At 44.7% G+C, this 14,476-nt stretch overlaps 1 long non-coding RNA gene across 2 annotated transcripts in view; it reads left to right on the top strand.

Annotated features, from left to right (window-relative positions):
- LOC106729427 overlaps positions 1-13,638 on the top strand; it is a 31,417-nt gene extending 17,779 nt beyond the window's left edge. Inside the window, exons 3-4 of one of the 2 annotated variants that reach the window (XR_004323775.1) lie at positions 8,418-8,516; positions 9,154-13,638. This is a non-coding gene — a long non-coding RNA (uncharacterized LOC106729427). Of the gene's footprint in view, positions 1-4,432; positions 6,760-8,417; positions 8,517-9,153 lie in introns of those variants that run through there. The other variant, XR_001365833.2, reaches the window with a different exon arrangement.
- The last annotated feature ends 838 nt before the right edge of the window (positions 13,639-14,476 follow it).

Genomic DNA, 14,476 nt, shown 5'->3' with positions numbered 1-14,476 from the left:
GAAGTCCCAGGGCTGGATCCCAAAATTTTGTGTGACTCTTGATACAGAGTTTGGATTTTATGCTGAGAAGCCTCAGGAGCCATGGCAAGATTTTCAGAAGTGATGGGTTCTTTCAGGGCCGGTGACAATGACATCTCCTCTTTTCCTCTTTGATCTTCCATTCCTCTCCTTCTGGCACCTGGCACAATGCTGGGTACCCAGCAGGCACTCTGTAAATTAAAGTGCTACCAGCCAGAACAACCTCGGCCCATGAGCTAAGCAGGTCTGTACTCCTCCCATACAAATGAGATCGCTGAGGCCAGGAGGGGTGGAGCTGCTTGCCTGGACCAGGTAATATCTGGTAAATGATATCAGGTAGATAGGGGTGTATGTGTGTGTTTGGGTTGGGGGTACCTGCCTCCTTTTCCTGTCCCCACCAGCAGTTCTGTATGATGTCCCTGCTGGCCAGTCTACTGCTAACCACTCAGCCACCTGCCCAGGCCCAGCCCTGCTCATGGGCCTTCCTGTCTCGCTCCTGTGACTTGACCGAGGCTGCTGGCATCACTGTGTCCCAGGAGCCAGCTTCTCAACCTCTAGACCCCAGGCCAGGATCTAAGAATATCTCCGAGAGTATTCTCCACTCCTGCAACAGATGTGCCCACAAATTACCTGGTCCCAGGGGGCTGGGGAGCAGGCGAGGAAAGGGCAGCGTTTTCCTAAAAGCATTTCACAGTTAATGTGCAAAGTTACATCACACATTCACGCACAGGTCCACATTCTGGGAGCTTATTTCAAAACCAGAGGCAGGTCAGGGATCTCGAGTGTGTCCTTTACAGAGAAGGCAGTGGGGGGATGTAGACACCCATGAGAGTCAGATGCTTTCACACATGCAAGGGCAGATGGGGAGCGATGGATATTCGAGGGACCCCTGCTCTGCAAGGGCCCAGTGGGTGCCTCCACGAAAGTCTTCTCACTTCTTACCAAGCAAAACCCTGCCCAGTGCACATGAGCAAGCATGTCCTCATCTGACAGGTGTGGAAAATGAGGCCAAACAAGGTCATGTGTCTTCCCATCACTTATAGACCATGTGACGTGGGCAGAGCCTGAACTTGAACCCAGGTTGCTGGACTCCTAATCCCACATCTTCCCCACCACCCAATGCAGTGAGAGATGTGAATGGGTGTGATGTACACTGTATGTATAGAGTGTGGATGTATAGACACACCTAGCTACACTTCTAAAAGATTTTATTAAAGTGTATATATATTCTTTTTCAGATTCTTTTCCATTATAGGTGATTACAAGATATTGACTATAGTTCCCTGTGCTATATAGTAAATAAACTTACTTACAAAACAGAAACAGACTCACAGACATAGAAAACAAAATTATGGTTACCAAAGGGGAAAAGGATGGGGAAATAAATTAGGAGTATGGAATTAACAGATCCTACTAGACATAAAGTAGATAAAAAGAATTTACTTAGGTACATTTTTTTTTTTTTAATTTGATGGGTCTGGGTACTTTATTTCTAAGAGCCACAGAAAAAGCTCTGGAACCTATGTGAGATTGCAGCCAGTAGACAAAGAACTGTCCACAGAACCTGTGAAATAACAAGTTGTAAAAATGAATAAGATTGAGTTCACTCCACAGTCCTATCGAGTTTAGCTCATTCAATTGACGAATTAATTGTCTTGAATTATTGTTGGTAATTTTAGGGTTTTTAAAAATTAACTCGAGGGTGTTTTCACATTCAGAGACCATTTAGAAGTCTATTTGGTTTCATAGCACAGGGAACTATGGTCAATATCTTGTAATAACCTTTAATGAAAAAAAAAACGAAAATGAATATATGTATGTATACTGCATAACTCGGACATTGTGCTGTACACCAGAAATCGACACATTGTAACTAACGGTACTTCAGTTAAAAAAAATTTGAAAAAAAGAAGTCTATTTGTTTTCTAAATTTAATATTGGAGACATGACAGTTATAAAGTTAAAACCCTAGTTCTTCCTTATGCGTTTAAATTCTGCTTATAAAATGTATTGTTCTATTTATTTTCCTAGTAGTTTTTTATTGTGGTAAAATATGCAAAACATAAAATATATCATTTTAATCATGTTTAACTGTATAATCCAGTGGCATTAAGTCTATTCACACTGTTGTACATATCTGCACTTTTTTAAGAAACCTAAGAAATCTCTTCTGAAAATTCTAGCCAAGAACAAACGGATCAAAGGCTTCTGGGAGACAAGCCAGCCCCACGTGCCCCCGTGTCCACATCCCAGGGTCCAGGGAGCACTTGTAAGCACGTCTCTCCTTGTCTAGTAAGGTGTGTATTTCTGCCGGGTTCTCTCGGTCACTGAGGTCACGTGGCTTGTTACCACCGAGAGAGCATCTCAAAGCCAAGCTGCCTCTTCCTCCCTCTCTATTTCAAAGCAATGTTTCCACAACCAGATTTACATTTTCAAAAACCCTTCAGATAATCACAAACCCAAGAAACTTCCACTCCTCTGAGGTTTAATTAGGAGAAACTGTCTTTCTGGTACTTCTGAGAGCCCGGCTCTGAATTTCTCAGCAGAAAGGGAAGGTTCACGGCAGATGAGTGGGAGCAAGGGGGACCTGTGAACAGCCTCCCCCTCGCCCCCCTCTCTTCCCTGCAATGGAGAAAAAGATGTGTTGCAGGTCATGAAATCCCATTGCGAGTGTGCCCTGTATCATTAGGACCCAGAGAATGGGGACGATCAGAACGCAGGATAACACATTAGCGATAGATAATAGAGTCTAAATAAACATAATCAGCTTTCCTCTACGTCTCCGGACCAAAGCTTATCTATAAATACCCTAATGACGCCCAACCAGCCAATTACTCGTTTCTTGGAAGAGCCCCTTATTAATGGCGTTGCAGTGAGGGAAAAACATTAATTATTGGACACAGTGGGATCTTTTACGTTCTGTCTGGTCCGGACAGCACCAATTAATGCAACAATTATTATCAATGACCGTGGCAGCCTACTGAGTGCAGCCAGCCCGGGCCGACTCGATGGGGTGGGAGAACACGTGTGCTGGGGGACCAGTCACCCACGCTCACTTCACGGAGCCTGCTGCTTCATCACTGTGGAGACTGCTGGAACAAAGCAGACGGTGGCCAGAGTGTGTTGGCTTTTCCTTTTAAGCCTCAGGATTGTGCTCCTGGAGTGCTAAGTAGGGGAGAGGAGGAGGAGTCAGGAACTAGTCTGTTGTGTTAAGTTGCTAAGTGAAGCCGGGCAGAAGATCGGAGAAAACAGGCCACCTTCAGGGCATGAAGCACCTGTCTTGGGCCCCACTCACTCTTCCAGTCCCTTCCTTCTCGTTCATTGTACTGCAGCCTCACGGCTTCCCTCTTAGCTACTCCAATTCAGCAGTCTGCCATCCTGCCCCAGGACATTTGCACAAACCCGAAGGAGTCCCTGCGCTTTGCAAGGCTGGCTCCTTTCTGGATGCAGTATAAACGTTCCCTTCATAGAGAGGTCCTTCTTGAGCCTAGGCCCATAATACACATTTCCCTTAATGTCAGTCACTGCTTGTTTCTATTTTTTATACAACATCTATCACAAATTAGCACAGGGGACTGTATTCAATTTCTTGCAATAAACATATAGCAAAAAAATCTGAGGGGGGAGGGTATAGCTCAAGTGGCAGAGCGCTTGCTTAGCATGCATAAGGTCCTGGGTTCAATCCCCAGTACCTCCTCTAAAAATAAATAAATCTAGTTACCTCCCCCCACCAAAATAAAATAATTAAATAATATAATAATAAATTTAAAAAACATAAAGTTAAAAAAAGAATCTGAAAAGAAAATATATATGTATGTATATGTATAACTGAATCTCTCTGCTGTACACCTGACATTATAAATCATCTACACTTCAATAAAAAATGAAATAAAAAAACCCCAAAAAATTATAATATACTTAACGGATATATCTCATTACTTTCGTTGTGTCTGTTTCCCCCACAGCAATGCAAGCTCCATGAGAGCAGGGACATTGTCAGTTTTCTCCAGCATCTGCCTGAGTGTCTTGCATTTAGCAGGTGCCCAACAAACATTTGGTGGGTGAATGAGTGAATTTGTGCATTGTGTAGAAACAGATTATACTTAAGGGGTTCCATGCAGATACGACAAAGGCTAAACTGGCTATTCTCTTGCAGAAATTCCATAGGAAAAAAAAAACCCAAACCGTTCTATTAATAAATAGCAATAATGATGTCTCCTGCAAACTATGTCGACCCTACTTCTGCACTTTAAAAGTGAGTCGTGTTTGAAGGGCCTTTGACAGGCTGTCCTGTAAAATGCTGGCCTCCATTATTATCCACATCATGGAACTTTATTGGAACAGGTGAAAAATGAATCTGCTCTGCCCAAGGTATAAAACAATTGCAGGAACGCTTTTATTTTTCTCTTCTCAGTGACAAGAAGAGGATCTCTTCTGGGAGGCATTAATTACAGAGCACTTTGGAAAATTGGTTCAGTGAAGGCATGGGAGAACTCCCCAGAGCCTTGGTCAGGGCTCTGAGAAGAGGGTGTGCCCCTGGTGGCTCTCCTGGAGAAGGAGCTCCAGGCTGTTTGCACCAGAAGTTACCCTTTCGGAGTGTTAAAGCAGCTCATACACCTTATTCAAAGTCAGAGCCAAGTTCAAGAAGCTTATTTGACCTCACTGAACCTCAGCAATCCCTGGGGCCACTAACTGGGGTCCAGCCTCGTGTGTCATTGACTGAGATGATCTCCTCCTGAGGTTTTCTAACCAACGTGGAACAGTGGAGACTTAAAGGCAGCCACAGGAAATCCTTGGCTGACGGCTGCTGTACAGATGTGGCCATGGCAGGCACTACCATTCCAGCTCTCCTAAATAACAGTCTCCAGGGAGACACTTAGAAATGACAGGGACACTCAGGGCATCTGTCAGGGCTGTTTTTGCTTTCATCTCTTCTGGAGAGTGGCAATGACCTCAACTCACAGTGATCTCACCCCCTCTGCACGCCTCCAATACATTTGGTCTTGACCCTGCCTTTGGGCCCAAGTGTGGACTGTCCAGCATCTAGGCTGTTTGGGGGCCGGCAGATTGTAAGCTGCTGGAGGGCAGGGTCTGCAAGGTCCCTACCCTGCTCAGTGCCAGCTTGGTGATGATAGCTCGGTGGTGTTGAGCAGAAGGCTGTTTCAACGCCACGTTGCATTGACATTATTGTAATTCTCTCCCCACCTCCACCCCCGCCTCCCCCCAGACCAGCCTGTGACTCCTGGAGAGCTGGAACCACGAATTATTGTTCCATCTCTGGTGCCTGGTGTGGGGCCCCAGCCCCCAAAATGACTTTCAAACTTTGGAATGAGCCAGTTGATGGTCTTAGAATGAAGCTGCCCTCAGAGGCATGTCAGAAGAGGCGATCCCTGCTCCAGAAGAACCATTCTTTTCTTTCTCCCTTGAGAAGGAGCATTTTGGGTTACTGTGAGCCTCTAGATGCCCAGAATGAAAATAAGAATGAAGCATTAGAGTCAGATGATTGCAAACAAGGAGGCCTGCTGATCTGCGTTCGAATCCTGGTCCTGCCACCTACTGGCAGCAGGCATTGGATGTGGTACTGGCATCCATCTGGCAGCTTGGCTTCCTTGTGTGTAAGATAGAAATGGTCACAATCTCATCATGCTGGAGGGGTGTTCCACGGGGTGATGTCAGTAGAGTGTTTAGTATGATGTCTGGGACAAAATAAAGCTCCAATAAATGTTAGCTGTTGTGGTTATTTCTGCTCTAAATGGAGAAGTTCAGCCCTGGGACTGAGGTCAGCTGACAGATTTGTAGGGGAACTAAGGCTTGTCCTCAGCCTAGAGGATGCAGCAAAGACAGAGGTTGATTCCGTCCCAGGGAATCCGTTGCACGTTAACCATCGTGGTTTCCTGCCCACTGGAATCTCATTTATTCTGGAGAACCTGGCCTGTGTCCTGCAGAAGGACACCTTACGTGGACGCTGAGTGTTTGACAAACGAAAGGAAGGATGATGACCAGGGAGCGTGGACTGCTTCCGAAGGCCCCAGCGACGGTGTTTGGGGTGTATTTCACTGCTCGCTGTAGTCCCCGGACTGTGCCGGACGATCATTAACCATCTTTAAATCAACCAGTGCCTGCAGCCATATGGAAATGCCCGTGTCAGAGGATCCAGATCATAAATCATGGGCTGCAATTCAGATTGCCTGCTGTTAGGGCTTTAAATCAGGACTCATGTTTAAAACTACTATCTGCTTTTTCTGCTTTTGGCATCTTGATATGTTTGACATTTCTTAATCAACTCATGGTGTAAAAGTCCCATTACTATCAGCGGCTCAGGGGGACGACTGTCTTTTTCTCCCAGATCCCTCGTCACCCCCCCAGGCAAATGTTGTGTACACTGTGTGTAGCTGTCTTGTGTGACTACCCCGAAGATACTTCCTAAAATCAGTGCAGGCATTTTAGGTGTTGTGGAAACAGACAAGCAGAAAGGTATTTTATTTATGTAGATTTGATGTGTAGGGCGTCTAGTTGGTGCCCCTTGGTATCCTTTGATTCAGATTCACCCTTCCTTGTTTTATTCATTCCCTCCCTTCTCCTACTACCATTTCCTACTGTTTCTCAATATAGTGATTCTCGACTTCCTGGAAAGTTGAAGAATATGGTAGTCATTTAAAAAGTGTAAAATTCCTAGAGCGGAGGGTATAGCTCAAGTGGTAGAGCACATGTTTAGTATGCATGAGGTCCTGGGTTCAATCCCCAGTAACTCCTTTAAGAATAAATAAACAAGTAAACCTAGTTACCTCCCCCCACCAGAAAAATTTAAAAAAATAAATGAAAAGTGTAAAATTCCTTACCCAAAATTGTGATGTCTCTTCCAATGATTTCCGTTATTATTCATGACAAATGATTTTGTTTTTGAATTGAGAATATAGTTTATTTCCAAAACAATAGCATGAGTTCTACATCAATGTCCAAATCCTCCACCGTACAGTTGTCAATTCTGGGTCATAAGTAGAAGTACGGATGGAAAGCAACTACTTCCGGTTTTGGGGGGTTTATGGCCTCATAACACTTAAAGAGTAAAACTCCTTCACCGCTTGCTCACTGCTCTTTACTTTTTCTCCGCATCTGATCTCACTTCCATCATGCTCGCTACCTCATGACATTTTGTGACAAGTTCAGTATCTTCGTCAGTGCGGTACCTATCTGTGAACCTTATATAATTGGGGTCCCTCACGTCATATGTGTACCTTACCTAATTTCTCTAACCATGAACCTAATTTAATTGGAAACCAGGAACCTTTGAGCTATCTAATGACATCATATGGCTTTTATTAATTTCTGCCTATTTGCTTAGTTGCCCATTTCTATGCTTATTCTAAACTTTGATGAAGAAAGGAAATGTGGAGAAGGCAGGTAACAACAGAGTTTATTCAAGCAACAAATGAAATATTAAATGAAAAGAAATGAAGTCAGTAATAAATGAAATCCACAGACATATGAAGCCATGGTACTGAAGACTACCTCTGTCAAGTACCGACAACAACTTTCTTTACTAAAAATATGCGGGAAAGTCTCCTGGGCTCTGGGTTGCCTCTGGGCAGGGTGCAGGTGGCGCCAGCAGACCAAAGGTACGGGGACGCCCTGCTGTAGCGAGTGGGTAAGAAAGCAGACCCTGAGGTGACTGCCTAGCCATGGGATTTGGGGTAAGTTATCTAGGTTTGTGGGACCTCTGATCTTTCATCTATAAAAAAGGAGCCAAAATTATCCCCTATCTCATAGGGGAGTACTGAGCTTAAATGAGATAACTTGTGTGATACACTTTGCACAGTGTCCAGCTCCCAGAGTCCTCAATAAAAGAAGGTTAAATGCTTTCCTAATAATTAGGACCAGTTAAAGATGGCATGGGCTTCCTTAGGGATGGGCTAGGGAGTCCCCGGCCACTCAAAGTATTTAAGGGGAGGCAACTGGCTTCTCAGAGTTTCTCCTGCTAACGAATTACCTAGGGTGAGTGCTACCATTTGAATTCTGATTTCCATAGGTTCTGGGTGGGGCCTGAGTTCTGCGTTTCTAATGAGCTCCTGGTGATAGTGATGCTGCCAACAACCACACTCTTACGTGGTGGCCACTGGCCACATGTGGCTATTAAATATTTGAAATGTGGCTGAGTCCAAATTCAGATGTACTATGAGCGTAAAATGCACATAAACAGCATATAAAGAAAGGACGTAAAATATCACAATAATTTTTATATTGATTGCGTGTTGAGGTGATGATATCCTCCATACATTAGGTTAACTCATGTATTAAAATTAATTTCACCTGTTCCTTTTTACTTATGTATTTAAGTTTTTACCATGGCTGTTAGGAAATGTAAAATGACGTGTGGCTTACATTCCATTTCCACTGGGCAGCGCTGAGCTGGATCATCTCCGAAGGTCCCTTCGGAGCACGTGCACCGAAAGTCTCTGGTGTTCCACGTGGTCTCTAGGCTGACGTCCACTCGTGTCCAGGTGTGCGTCCCCTGGGGAACGGGTGGCCTCTTTCCTCCCGCTGCTGAAGTCAGTGAGCGGGGCAATGACAGAGCCCAGGGGTCTGCAGCCTCCTGATTGCCTGGGGTGGGGGTGGGGGTGGGGGGTGAGGCGGGAGCCTGTGTGTCTCTCCACTTTTCTCTCCCTCTCAATCTCCCTCAGAGCTAACAGGCAACAGAATGCTGTGTCGCTGCAAGGGGTAACCAATTTCCACCATGAAAATGCCATCTCTTATAACTGCCTTTCTGGAGAAAAGCCACTTCGTCTTTAATCCAGAGCTCCTCACTGAACTTACCCCTCCCCGCCAGAAATAACAACGGCTGCCTGGGGAGGCTTTCCCTTTGGGAGCTGGGTGTTTGGGAACCCAGGGGGCAGAGGTCCTGGCAGTGCCCGCGGACGCAGTGCCGTCTCCTGGAAGGTCACCTAGCAGATGTGGCTCTGAGTCACCTGAGGGTCTGGGGAACTGACCCGCCACCCTGCAAATGACAGGGCTGTCAGAGGCGGGGGGTGGACCTGTCGGGGCAGGTACTAGCTCAAGCCCCATGACTGCAGACTTTTAACATCATGTCTGATCTCTGGTTCCCACATCCAGCCGCCACTTTTCTTCTTGTTGTTGCAGTGCATGGTTTTTGCAGGCATAAAAGTGAAACTGGAATTTGAAAACCACCTGCCATTGTCATCTCCACCATTTCCATCTTTCCTTGTCTGTTCATAATGACTGCTGGATACGAGGTTCTGACTTTTGCACAAGGAACAGGCTGGAAACCTCCTCACATGACTTTGCCCAGCCATCTCACTGGACGAGACGCAGCGCAGTAAGCAGTGAGGAGCTTGAATGCAGTCCTTGCTCCTTTCTAGCTGGGGACCTCGGACAAGTGATACAGGTGCTCTGTGCCTTGGTTTCTTTTCTGTAAAATAGTGATGGCGATAATACCCATGTCCCACCTCGGCAGAGCTCTTGTGAGAATTACTGAATTAATGTGATCAGGGGCCGAGAAGAGTTCCCCTTGCCTGGAAAGCTGTTATTCTTGGCTAATAAATGCTCCCTGAATGGCAGCCTCTTTTTTCAGCTGGCAGATTACTTAGAAAAGCCCCCAAATTGCACACCTGGTTGAGTAAGTCAGGTCCTGCGTGGCGGTGATGTAACATACCTATTTTTGGTGGACTCAGCAATTCAGGGAGTGACCCATCTCCCTGCACTGCACCAAGGTCATTGCAATGGATTTCATCAACCAGCAGGTTTGGGAATGCACCACAAGTTTCGAGTTTTCCTGCCATCCTGCCACTCTGGACCGCTTTCACTTCAGGCAGCTCAGGTCGGGGCTGGGAGGCGGGGAGGGGCGCTTCCACGATGACATCCATGTTCACAATGATGGCATCAGAGACAGGAGGAGGGGCAGAGTACACAGTCCCTGCTTGACTCCCCAGGGACGTTGGCCACGTCACCAGAGGAGTGGGAGGGCTTCTGTTTGTCTGTTCAGCTTGGGGCCTGGAAAAGGGAGGCTTGTGTTTCCAGGTGTGTTTAGGACCTTTTGAAGGTTGAATGACAGCGCCCTGGGGGAACACGTGTTGTGAAGCTCCTGCTGTAGGGAGGACCACGGCTCCCAGTGGAGGGCGAGATGGCTCCTAAACATCTTGTTGGGCACCTTTGTCTGGGAGAATTTCTTAAAAAGCCTGAACTTGCACTCCAGGGAGACATCGTCGTGGCTTTTTGCACCACTAATCCAGGTGGAGTGAAGGCCACTGGGTGAAGGCAACTCTAGCAAGTACAGAGAATCTGGAGGTTCAAACTCTCTTTGGAATAAGGCTGAGTGTGAATAAAAGTGTATAGACATACAACTAGCTTGTTAACTAACTGACCCACTGTAAATCGAGTTGCCGGCAATGGTAGTTGGGTCAAGGCACATGAGGTGGATGCAAAGAGCAGAGCTTTGGGCCCGACAGGCCTGGACTAAAACCCTGCTTCACTACTATTGGCTGTGTGGTCTTGGTCAAGTCACTCAACCTCTCTGAGCCCCAGTGTATGTGTCTGCACCATGGAGGACAATGCCTACCTTGAAGGGCTGTCAGAGAAATAGACAGCAGGCAGCCCCAGACCTCCTGAACCGCCTGGCGCAGATCCAGGCCCTGCTGGCCCCACGTGGCCCTCGGCTCACTGGTTGCTTCTGATCTTCCAGGTTCAGCTTAAAGGTCACCTCCTCAGAGAGGTCTTCCCTGATCACCCATGGAGAGCACCCTGCCTGCTCCTCCCACTTCCTGTTACTTTCCATTGCTTCCTCTAGTTTGTTTCCTTCTCAGCTTGAGACACAGTCTGCAATTTTCTTGTTTGTTTGTGTTTGCTTATTGTTCTTTTTTGCTTATTGATCACTGGCTGTCTCTGGCCACATGACTGAGGTCACCGAAGGCAGGGGCTTGATCTGTGAGTTGGGACTGCTTTGATCAGTGCCCGGCTCACAGCAGATGGCTGGGGTCTTTGACCAAAGATCCTTGTATCCAGGGCTACCTTCTGAGCCTTGTTAGACCTTGTTTTTTCTGCATCCGTGATACCGGGAGCCACTTTAAAGGGTTGTGATGTAATCAGGATGCACGGAGATACAGTGTGGGTTTCACTGAGGACAGGAAGTGAGTGACACAGAGCAGAAATCAGTAGTATGAGATAATATCATGAGATGGCGTGCAGAGTAATCAGTGCCCCCAAACAACAAACATTTTTATTCTTTTTCCCTTTGCTTTTTTCTTCTGAGTTTGTACCTTTTACTTGTAGATACAAGTCATACAGAACGCAAACTTTGGGATAATAGATGTAACTCTGAGAAATGAGAAAAGAGAAAATTTTGATTTCTCAACTTATAAAACCTGTGATTTCATTTATAATGTCAGAGGAAGGGTCCAGTGGGTGAGTTCACCCATTAACATGGAAACTGACCGAACGAGTCAGTCTAGACGGGGAAGTAGCACCTTTGGATTTACTGGTATATTCCATCAGAAAAAGAACACAACTTTTGTCCTCTGTAAGTTTATATAAGGACATTTCTTCATGAAATCATCTCCCTTAAAAAGAATTGATTTCCTCATCAGTAAGAACTATGGAACAGAGTGGATTTCTCTTTTTACCTTGAGTGGCAGGAAGCTCAAGGTTAATTTCAACATGCAATCATGATATTAACTCTCAGTTGATACTTCTACTCATTTTGGTGTTTTGAAAAGAAGCAGGATTTAAGTAAATAAATGCATTTTGTAAGTGTGATTTGCTTACTGAAACCCTGTGTCTGAGTTTTCTGGGATGGACAAACTGCATGGACACTTCCTAATTTTTGCCACGGCATTTGTTGAATGTCTCTGTGGCCTGAGCTTGGCTCTCTTCCCTTGCTCTGGTCCGTAATTTCCTCAGCTGTTAAAAGAGGAGTCTACACTGAGAAGGGTCGTTCTGGGCACTTGTAGATTGAAAATGCTTTCACTCTTTCAATGTTCTAATGAGCAGTGCAGCCCTCTCTTCTCTGTTCCGCTGTGTCTCAATGCTGTGAAGCAGGGATTCTTTTCAAACTTTCTTTTTAAAGCTACGTTGTCTTTTGTCCAAAATAAAACTGATGGGGAGTCCAAGAACACGCAACACATCACAGCAGAGCTCTTGCGGTTGAAGTGAGGGGTGGGGTTATGGGCCAAGAATTCCACCCCTCTCCCCTCCCTCTTACAGACCCCAGGGCACCTCAGAGGCATCCCCAGACTTCCAGGGAGCACCGTTTGAAACCACAGTATTACAGGATTGCTGGACACAAGCAGAATGGAATTCACTTTCTAAAATCTACCTGCTTTAAACCACACCTGGATTGTAAGCTTCTCGAGGGCCAGCAGGATCTGGCACCTGTTGAAAACACAGGTGTGTGTTACTCAGTGAATGAATGAGTCCAGCAGTCTGTTCTCGGTTCAGAGATCCCGCAAGGCTTTGCAGGTCCTGGAAGCAACTCCCTGCAGCCCTTCAGCACCTTGTAAGACCACAGAGTCCCCGACTGCTCGGGGAATATAGAGCGTGTGCTTTTATGGCCTTTGTATCAGAATGATTTGTGACTTCTCAGGTGGAACAGCCAGTGACATAATTAACATTTCAAAACTCTGCAACCACAAATTTACTTTCTTTTGAATATTTGGGGCCGTTTAAACAGTAGCTTCGGTATTAAATTTGTACTTTGTGGGATCTGGGGAGGAGGGACATGCGGTAGGGAGGAGCAGGAGGGAAGAATTTCCCAAACCTGTATGAAAAAAGGATGGAAAACATTGTTGAGATTTTGCTTAAAAAAAATCCAAAACTGTTTTTTTCTCTTCAATTGAAATACTGCTTTAAAGCATTGGCAGGCTTACAGAAGTGAAATGAAAAACAAATCCCACAAAAATCCTGGAGTACCATAAAAATAATGAATAAAGTAGTGCAAAATGCTTTGATTTTAGTAATGTTTTTCAATAAAGCTGGTACATTCCAAACAGATTGTATTTATCTCACAGGAGGCCCTCTGCACTGTGGCTTAAAGGTTTATAACAAATTTGGTGGTCTTGCTTGGGATATGATAATAAGGACTCACATAGTAAAACAAAAAACCAAAAAACCAAAAAAACATGGCTTTGAAACTGGGCTGACCGGGTTCGAATCCCTCCTCCCCTTTATGTTACCTGGGCCTCTTTCAGTAAGTGGCCATCCTGTCTTGGTTGAGTTTCCTTACCTGAAAAAATCCGAAGAACAATGCCTGTCTCAATGGGAAGTTACATGTGGGAATAAAAGTAAAAGCTGCTGGTGGGGTGTGTGGGCACTGGGACTGAGTTTGTCTGGGTAAAGATGGTGATTCTGTATTTGTGTCCAGAGCGCTGCACGTTGTCTATAATATCACACAAAGCTCCAATTCCAGAGGTGCAGGAAACTATAGCTGTGTCCTTGTTTTGTTTTCAGTTTCCATGGCTTTTTTTCTGATTATAAAATTAGTATATATTTACCAGAGAAAGCTTGAAAATTAAAGGTGGATGTTAAGGAGGAAGAGAAATCACCCACAATGCAGTTTGGTGCAGCCATTGTGGAAAACAGTATGGAGATCCCTCAAAAGACTAGGAATAGACTTACCCTATGACCCAGGAATCCCACTCCTGGGTATAAATCCAGAAGGCACCCTTCTTCAAAAAGACACCTGCACCCCAATGTTCATAGCAGCTATTTACAATACCCAAGACATGGAAACAGCCTAAATGTCCATCAACAGATGACTGGATAAAGAAGAGGTGGTATATTTATACAATGGAATACTATTCAGCCATAAAAATGACAACATAACACCATTTGCATCAACATGGATGTCCTTGGAGAATGTCATTCTAAGTGAAGTAAGCCAGAAAGAGAAAGAAAAATACCATATGAGATCGCTTATATATGGAATCTAAAAAGAAAGAAAAGAAAAAAAAAAAAAGAAAGGAAAAAGACAAATGAACACAAATACAAAGCAGAAACAGATTCATACTCATGGAATACAAACTTGTAGTTGCCAGAGGGGAGGGGGGTTGAAGGGGACAGACTGGGAGTTCAAAATTTGTAGATACTGACAGATATATACAGAATAGATAAACAAGATTATACTGTATAGCACAGGGAAATATATACAAGATCTTGTGGTAGCTCACAGAGAAAAAGAATGTGACAATGAATATATGTATGTTCATGTATAACTGAAAAATTATGCTCTACACTGGAAATTGACACAACATTGTAAACTGACTATAACTAAATAAAATTAAATAAATCACCCACAAGCCCAATAAAATATTGGTGTTTTTCTATGTATAGAAATACAATTTTTCTTTGGTTAATTTCTATTTTTTGGCAAGAAAACAGTTTTATTCATTGAGATTTTCAAATAAATTAGAATATGCTTTAACATACTTTTCTTCCCTTATAATTTCTTAGAAGA

This window comes from Camelus ferus, chromosome 11, assembly GCF_009834535.1.
Source record: "Camelus ferus isolate YT-003-E chromosome 11, BCGSAC_Cfer_1.0, whole genome shotgun sequence".
Taxonomy (NCBI): domain Eukaryota; kingdom Metazoa; phylum Chordata; class Mammalia; order Artiodactyla; family Camelidae; genus Camelus; species Camelus ferus.
This window is presented reverse-complemented; position numbering and strand designations above follow the sequence as displayed.